This window comes from Symphalangus syndactylus, chromosome 3, assembly GCF_028878055.3.
Source record: "Symphalangus syndactylus isolate Jambi chromosome 3, NHGRI_mSymSyn1-v2.1_pri, whole genome shotgun sequence".
In the NCBI taxonomy this organism is placed as follows: domain Eukaryota; kingdom Metazoa; phylum Chordata; class Mammalia; order Primates; family Hylobatidae; genus Symphalangus; species Symphalangus syndactylus.
The window spans coordinates 102,805,011-102,813,093 of record NC_072425.2 but is presented as its reverse complement, the minus strand read 5'-3'; the positions used below and the strand labels follow the sequence as shown (position 1 = coordinate 102,813,093).

The following is an 8,083-nucleotide window of genomic DNA, read 5'->3' as shown; positions in this document are numbered from 1 at the left end:
TGGTGATATGGTTTGGCTGTGTCTCAAATGGAGATAAGGAACTTGTGAACCGCTGCCTAGATTTCAGAAGATATATGGAAATGCCTGCATGCCCAGGCAAAAGTTTTCTGCAAAGGCAGGGCCCTCATGGAGAACCTCTGCTAGGGCAGTGCAGAAGAGAAATGTGGGGTCGGAGCCCCCACACAGAGTCCCTACTGGGGAACTGCCTAGTGGAGCAATGAGAAGAGGACCATTGTCTTCCAGACCCCAGAATGGTAGATCTACCCAACAGCTTGCACTGTGCACCTGGAAAAGCCACAGAAACTCAATGCCAGCCCGTGAAAGCAGCCAGGAGGGAGGCTGTACCCTGCAAAGCCACAGGAGTAGAGCTGCCCAAGACCACGGGAACCTACCTTTTGCATCAGCATGACCTGGATGTGAGACATGAAGTCAAAGGAGATCATTTTGGGGCTTTAAAATTTGACTGTCCTACTGGATTTCAGACTTGCATGGGCCCTGTAACCCCTTTGTTTTTGCCAATATCTCCCATTTGGAATGGCTGTATTTACCCAATACCTGTACCTCCACTGTATCTAGGAAGTAACTAGTTTGCTTTTGATTTTACAGGCTTGCAAGCAGAAGGGACTTGCCTTTTCTCAGATGAGACTTTGGACTGTGGATTTCTGGGTTAATGCTGAAATAAGCTAAGACTTTGGGGGACTGTTGGAAGGCATGATTGGTGTTGAAATGTGAGGACATGAGATTTGGGGGGCCAGGGGCAGAATGACATGGTTTGGCTGTGTCCCCACCCAAATCTCAACTTGAATTGTACCTCCCAGAATTTCCATGTGTTGAGGAAGGGACCTAAAAGGAGGTAGTTGAATCATGGAGGCCAGTCTTTCCCATGCTATTCTCGTGATACTGAATAAGTCTCATGATATCTAATGGGTTTATTAGAGGTTTCTGCTTTTGCTTCTTCCTCATTTTCTCTTGCTGCTGCCATGTAAGAAGTGCCTTTCTCCTCCCGCCATGATTTTGAGGCCTCCCTAGCCATGTGGAACTGTAAGTCCAACTAAATTTCTTTTTCTTCCCAGTCTCAGGGAAGCAGCATGAAAATGGACTAATACACATGGGTAGATCTTTTCTTTTCCTTCCCAGGTATTAATTAATTTATTAATTTATTTATTCCTCCATCCATGCATTCATACTTCTGTCTCCTTGCTTGAATAATATTTATTGGCAAGCTATTATGTGCCTAGAACTTAGCTGAAGCATTTCCTATGATTTTTTGGTTGAAGCTTGTTTTCTCTGTATATTTCTCAGGGAATAATATTCATTCAGTTCTTGCATGCTCACAATTGCTTTATTTTTCTGTAGCTTTTATATTTTAAAGTAAGTTTGGGTATGTATAAAAATTTCATTTTTTTTTGGAGACAGAGTCTCGCACTGTTGCCTGGGCTGAATTGCAATGGCACCATCTCAGCTTACTGCAACCTCCGCCTCCCGGGCTCATGCAATTCTCCTGCCTCAGCCTCCCTAGTAGCTGAGATTACAGGCGCACACCACCACACCTGGCTAATTTTTGTATTTTTAGTAGAGATGGGGTTTCACTATGTTGGCCAGACTGATCTCAAACTCCTGACCTCATTCGTGATCCGCCCCTGGCTTGGCCTCCCAAAGTGTTGGGATTACAGGCGTGAGCCACTGCACCCAGCCTACTTTTTTCTTTTTAATAAATATATTGCTCCATGGACTTATGAAATCTGATGTAAATATGATTTTATTTATGGTTTTATTTTTGATGACTTGGTCTTTATACCTGAATGTTCAAAGAGTTTTTTTATTTTCCAGTTATACTGGAATATGTCTTGGTATTGGCCATTCTGGCTCCACTTTTCCAAGGTTAATGGTGTGCTCTTTCAAAATAGGTGTTCAATTTTTTTCTAATTTTAAGAACGTCTTTTTGCATTATGGATTTTTGTATTTGCTTTTTTCCATTGCTTTCATTTTCCTTCCAACATAAGTTACACTTATGGATCCACTTACGTTGGATTTTCTTTTCCTGTCTTCTATATCTGTCATTTTTCTCTCGAATCCTATTTCTTTCTTTCTGTTTTCTTTTCCTCCTTTGTAAATTGTATTTCCCAAGTCTTGTTTCTGAAAATAGTGAACTAGGTTGTTTTAGAACAATTTGAAGGTATTGAAAAACCACTCAGGTAGTGAGGACTTATGGGGCCAGGATCCAGAAGAAAAGGGAACCCCAGAGAGCCGAGCCTGACATGTGCCATTGTTTTTAGTCTTGAGGCATTTGCCTGTTTGAGAACAATGGTTGAAAGGATGAGAATTTGAACAAAATTTTCAATAGACTCAAGGAGTTGAGGGGAAAATTGGAGTTCTGAGCTGCACAAGGAGGATGAGATCTAAAATAAAACAAAAAACAAAAAACGAAAACACTAGGCTTTCACTTGGGACCACAAGAGACCACATTTTATGAAAAAGGATAAATTGGAAATGGACCAGTGACTCAACTCCAGTTCTGAATTATATCAATCCCCAATTGATGTTTAGCCATCTTGTCTCTGAGTTTCCTGGTTCTAATATATGCTCTTATTTTATAGTTTCTATTATTTTCTTAATTTGCTTCCATTAATTTTGTTATATTATTTAGTTTTCATTTCTTTAAATTATGTCTTTTCTGGTACATATTAACTACACATTTTTTCATTATTTAGTTCATTTTCTTTACAATAGTATACTTGTTTTGTGTTCGACCATGTCCTTTCTGTTGCTTTTGTATAAATAAAATCAGGTGTTCTGTACTTTTAGGAAATGGTTCCCTTGAAGGGAAATGGGATATGCCATGAAAGCCTTTATAGGGCCGGGTGCTGTGGCTCACACTTGTAATCCCAGCACTTTGGGAGACCGAGGCGGGCGGATCACGAGGTCAGGAGATCGAGACCACGATGAAACCCCGTCTCTACTAAAAATACAAAAAAAATTAGCCGGGCGTGGTGGCGGGTGCCTGTAGTCCCAGCTACTCGGAGAGGCTGAGGCAGGAGAATGGCGTGAACCCGGGAGGCGGAGCTTGCAGTGAGCCGAGATCGCGCCACTGCACTCCAGCCTGGGCGACAGAGCGAGACTCTGTCTCAAAAAAAAAAAAAAAAAAAAAGAGAGATTCCTCCCCTATTATTATCACACAGCAGATAGATTGAGATACACATGTAGACGTAGATGGCCTTTGTGTAGTCACACCCACTTTCAGCGATCTGCCTTCTCTGGAGACCCACCTGACCTCCCAGTGTTTGATCTTTTTCTCTCAACAAACAACAAAGGCATTGTAAGGTCATCAAAATATTGGATTTACTCTCAGAGTTTCTATCCTGCTCAATTCGAATTTTCTTCGCAGAAGTGTTTTCCTCAAGAGAGATATTTTATTGGCTATTTCTGAGTTCTTTGAGTACATAAGCCACCCAGTACCTTCTGATCTTCCCATTTTCTCTTAGTGTGTGGCTGAGATATTTTTATTCTACTCAGCCATAAATTGGAGTCAGAAGCCGTCTCCTTTTTACTGTTGTTTTCACAATATTTACCTGCTGAGAATTCCACTCAAGGTAAGACCTTCTCTTTTTGAGTATTTGTGGACAATTTCTGTATCAGAGTGTTCGCAGAACCTTCTAAACTCTTGTTCTCTCCTGTCCACTGCCTCTGCACAGCTGCTAAAACTAGGCATGCTCTGTATGAGTTCTGCTGCTGTTGTCTGTGGTTTGGGTGGGGCAAAACCCACTGGCATTCTGAGGCTCATGGGGATGTTTTTTCAGTTGGCTTTCTGGAGGATGTGGTGAGTAGAACTTATCTTTTGCTATTCTAGTTGGTTCAGTATGATTTTAGGAACGGATTTGGGGAAATTAAAAAACTGTACCTCATAACCTTGCCCTGACTTGAAGTCAAGATGGGTTTATTTTTAAATCATGAATCTATCAATCAAGGCACCGATTCCATGTTGCTCTACTGTCTTGACTGGCTTCTAAGATTATATTTATTTCAATATAGTTTCTGTTCAACTTAGTTGAGTGTTTATTAGCTTCCCTAAGGATACTCTTTTGAGGTATAATCAACCTCTATCTCAGAGTTGCCAACATTCTTATATTGCTTCCATTTTCTTTACCAGCACACTTCAAATTTCAGTTTCTTCATTAGCTAGCCTCAGTAAGGTTATGTATGTGTACATTCTGAACAATTCCTTCAATCAATGAGATCTCTTTTCCTTTAAAATCAGACTTTATTTGAGAACTGTCTTTTTGTTAAAATTGCTGTATTTTCCTCCCAGGCATGTTTCAAATTGTCCTTTATATTTCAGGAACCTCAGTCAGAATGCCTCCTTTAATGTTCAGATAACTTGCTAAATCAAAAGTAGTTTCCTCAAGTTGCTGTTACATTAACTTAGCAGTACATTCCTTTCACATGAAAATTGGTGTATTCAAGCCTGTTACCCTCACACGACCACAGCTGAAATATTTCTCTGATGAATAAAGTATAATTACTATATCCCTCTGAAGTTTTGTAGAGTCCACTCTAGTCTTTAGTACCTGTTAGAATGTCCCTTCCTTTTTGCTAAAGAAAAGAAATTAAATGGGAGGTTAGGGTGGGGCTAGGAAGAGTGGTCTCTAGTCTCCAGTGATCTACTGCAGGGCTCTATACCTGACTCTGTTCCGTCTAATTCAATCAGCATTCCAGTATTCCATTAGCACCTCCTATGTGCTGAGTTTTATGTTGAATAGAAAGGAAAAATAAGTCTCCAAGAAGGCATTGGAGTTAGATGTGGGTTCAAATTCTGATTCTACTGTTCACTAGCGGGTGGCCCGAGTCAGCTGTTTGATCTCTCTGAGTCTTAATTTCCATATCTGAGTATAATGATTCCTATATAACATAGCTATTGTAAACATTTTGTATATTTTTTATTATATTTTACATATTATATACACATACATTTATATATATTTGTATATTATATAAACATTTGTATAAATGTACAGGTATATATACATGTATCTATTTATATATGTATGCATGTATATGTATATATACACATATATTTAATCTATAATTTTATAAAAGCTGTATCATGTAGGACTCATATATGCATATACGACATGTAATAGGTGGTCAAATAAATGTTTGTTCCTTTTGGATAATGTTATGACCTACTTGTAATTAGATAACATTTCTTTCCCTTTTTGCCTCCCCAAACACACAAAATGGCTGTTAGATGGCCTATTGATTTTCTTAATGGATTAAAATTAACTGTTTTAAGACATTCTGTCTCAAACTGTGTGACATTTGTGAAATATACTGAGACAACAAGCAGGGTTCTTGATCTGAGGTCATAAACTATTAAGGGGTTTAGGGAGTTTTTGAATCTTCTGAAATTATATGCAAATAGGGCATGTTTGTGACTTATGCATTTTTGGAGTGAAGCAATTCATTGCTATCACCAGATTTTTAATGGGACTTAGAAACAGAAAAAGAAAAGTCAAGAATCATGAAGGTGTTATAAAATCACAGCTGGGACTCAAATGATTGTATGCTTTTGGAGGTCGGAAACTGTCTATGTAATTTCCTTTTTACAATGCTTGGCACAGAGCCAGAAGGAGTTAAGTATTTAATTTTTATTTTTGAATGACTGTAATATTGACCATCTTTTCTCTACTAGGAGGGGCAGATATAAAAAGTAGAACTAAAAAATAAAAGAGATTGGAAAGACACAGGACAAATACCAAGAGCAGTCAAAGACTAGGAAGCAAAGAAAAGGAAAGAAAGAAAACAGGAAGAGGAGGGGGAGGAGGAAATAGAGTGGAAGAGAAATAGAAATGCAAAGCAGAAGAGAAAGAGAAAGGAAAGAAAGTGGTGTGTTGGACTGTGATTTGTTTCCTCCCTTCTTGTCCCCTTTCCCCAATAATCTCTTCAAGGCAAAAGGTTCCCTAGAGGTCCAATAGAAGCAGAACTCTTACAGACTAGATGAAGGTGTATGAAATTCTAATTTTAGCTTAATTTGATAGTAATGCCTTTGGAAAGTCACTATTTTTACATGTAGATTTTCTTTATCTGCAATCTTTAGATAATGTTAGCAAAGTTAAAAAAATTCGCTGTCTCCATGTAAGCTATATTCAAAAAATCATTTTAATGTGATTCAATTCAAAGAATGCATTTTCCTATAGAAACAGTGTTACAAAGAGTATTACTACAGTTCATAAAAACATACTTAACATGTAATGGAAGAAAAGGGAACTGGCCTTTCAGCTATCAGCTCCGAACTTGGTAAACTGGAGCACAGCATCTCTTTATTTCCTTTCTCACATCCTAGGGAGCTTTGCACCAACCCATGTTCATAAATTGAGGGATATGTCTGCACTTCAAAGATCAATGGCAGCAACGTCATGAACACCTGTTCATACATAAGTAAAACTAGTTAAATTTCCTGATTCTTATTCTTTCCCTCAGCTCTTTCCTGCCCCACATGTGTGTCCTTCTTGTCCCTAGTACCTTTCCACATTTTATATTGGGTACACGTTCCAGTAGCTTCATGGAGCTAGAGATCTGTTTCTTCTCAACTCTGGAAAATTCTTTCTATTCTGTTTCTGCATATGACCTTTACCTTCCATCTAGATCTTTTTGGTCTTCAACTGTATAGAGTGTTATCTCTTTCTTGAACCTCCACCTTCCACCTCCAACCCCTAATCCCTGCCATTTTCCTAATCAGGTATATCCTTGACAAAAGTCTGACGTATAAGGGGACAGATAATGTTATCTTGATTGACAGTGTTCTAATACATATATTAAGCAGTTGATGTAGAACAGGCAGGAAGACAAAATGTTACCCTGTTGCTCATGAGAAAGGAGGCTACACTGCTCTTCTTAGGAAGTAGGAAGATAGATGCAATGACAGATATTTAGAAGGGGAGGAAAATGAAAATGGTCTATGTGTCTGCTAGCCTAAATCCATTCAGTAAAAGAGAAGTCAAGTTCAGTTCAAGATAGAAGTAAGGTTGGTTCCAAAGGATGGACACATACATGTAACTCATTCCTGGGTACAAAAGATGAAATAGAGTGCATGTGTCCAAGTACATGTCCAAAGGTATGAAGTAGCTGCAGGAATTTTATCAGAGAAACCAGTCCCCAGGACTAATGTTAACAGATGACAGAGGGAAAGCTGTGTGAGTTATTTGCCAGTAGACTACTGGTCAAGAGGACTTGGAATGATAGCTGAAAAAAAAACTTAGAACTACACACATAAACACAGTACTAATCAGCAGAAGTAATGAGTATTGAGAGAAAACAATGAGCCATAATTCACAATCAACTTAAATAGAATTTATGCAACTGAAAAGCTAAGACAGAATAGGCAGTAACTTCCAGTTTATAATAATGACTAATTGTGTAGTCATTACTACACAAAATTACTGTCTACTTGTGTACTGACATGTATTTTGCACAATGATATGACAGACTAAGACAAACGGAATAGTTTGCAAGTAAACTACTTGTCAAGAGGACTTGGAACCATAGCTCTATTGACATGTAACCATCCTTACCAAAGACAGACTCAAATTCTCAGAAACGTTCGCTTCTACTTTGGGGAGATCATCCAAATCTATAAACTTGTGAGGCTTAAACAGTGGGAAAAAAACCTTACAACTCACTTAGTCTAACTTCTTTACTTCAAAGGTAATTGCCCCTTGGATGAAAATCACATTTTAGTATAAACATATTTATAGTGAATAACTTTACATTTGCTAGCCAGAATTTGTTGCCAAGGGACTAAAAAATGTGGCAATAAATTGAAGTGTTTGTTAAAAAGATATTTACTTTTAAAATTTTTTGTCAGTCCACTTTTTATTATGAGAGTTGCTGATAAAAATAACTATCATTTATTGAATACTTATAACATGTTAGACCCTTTGCAAATATCCTCCCCTTTAACCAGCACAACCACTAGAAAAGACAGGCATCATCATCTTCCTTTTACAAAGTTGAGGACCATGAGGCTCAGAAAATAGTAGCTAGTAGCTAGTAAATAGTAGAGCCAGGATTAAAATACATGTTTTCT

General features: G+C 38.2%; 1 protein-coding gene across 1 annotated transcript in view; it reads left to right on the top strand.

Annotated features, from left to right (window-relative positions):
* The first annotated feature begins 3,294 nt into the window (after nt 1–3,294).
* C1GALT1 (core 1 synthase, glycoprotein-N-acetylgalactosamine 3-beta-galactosyltransferase 1) overlaps nt 3,295–8,083 on the top strand; it is a 123,348-nt gene continuing 118,559 nt past the window's right edge. Inside the window, exon 1 of the mRNA XM_055272615.2 lies at nt 3,295–3,590. The gene's annotated coding sequence lies outside the window, so the exon portion shown is untranslated. The remainder of the gene's footprint in view (nt 3,591–8,083) is intronic.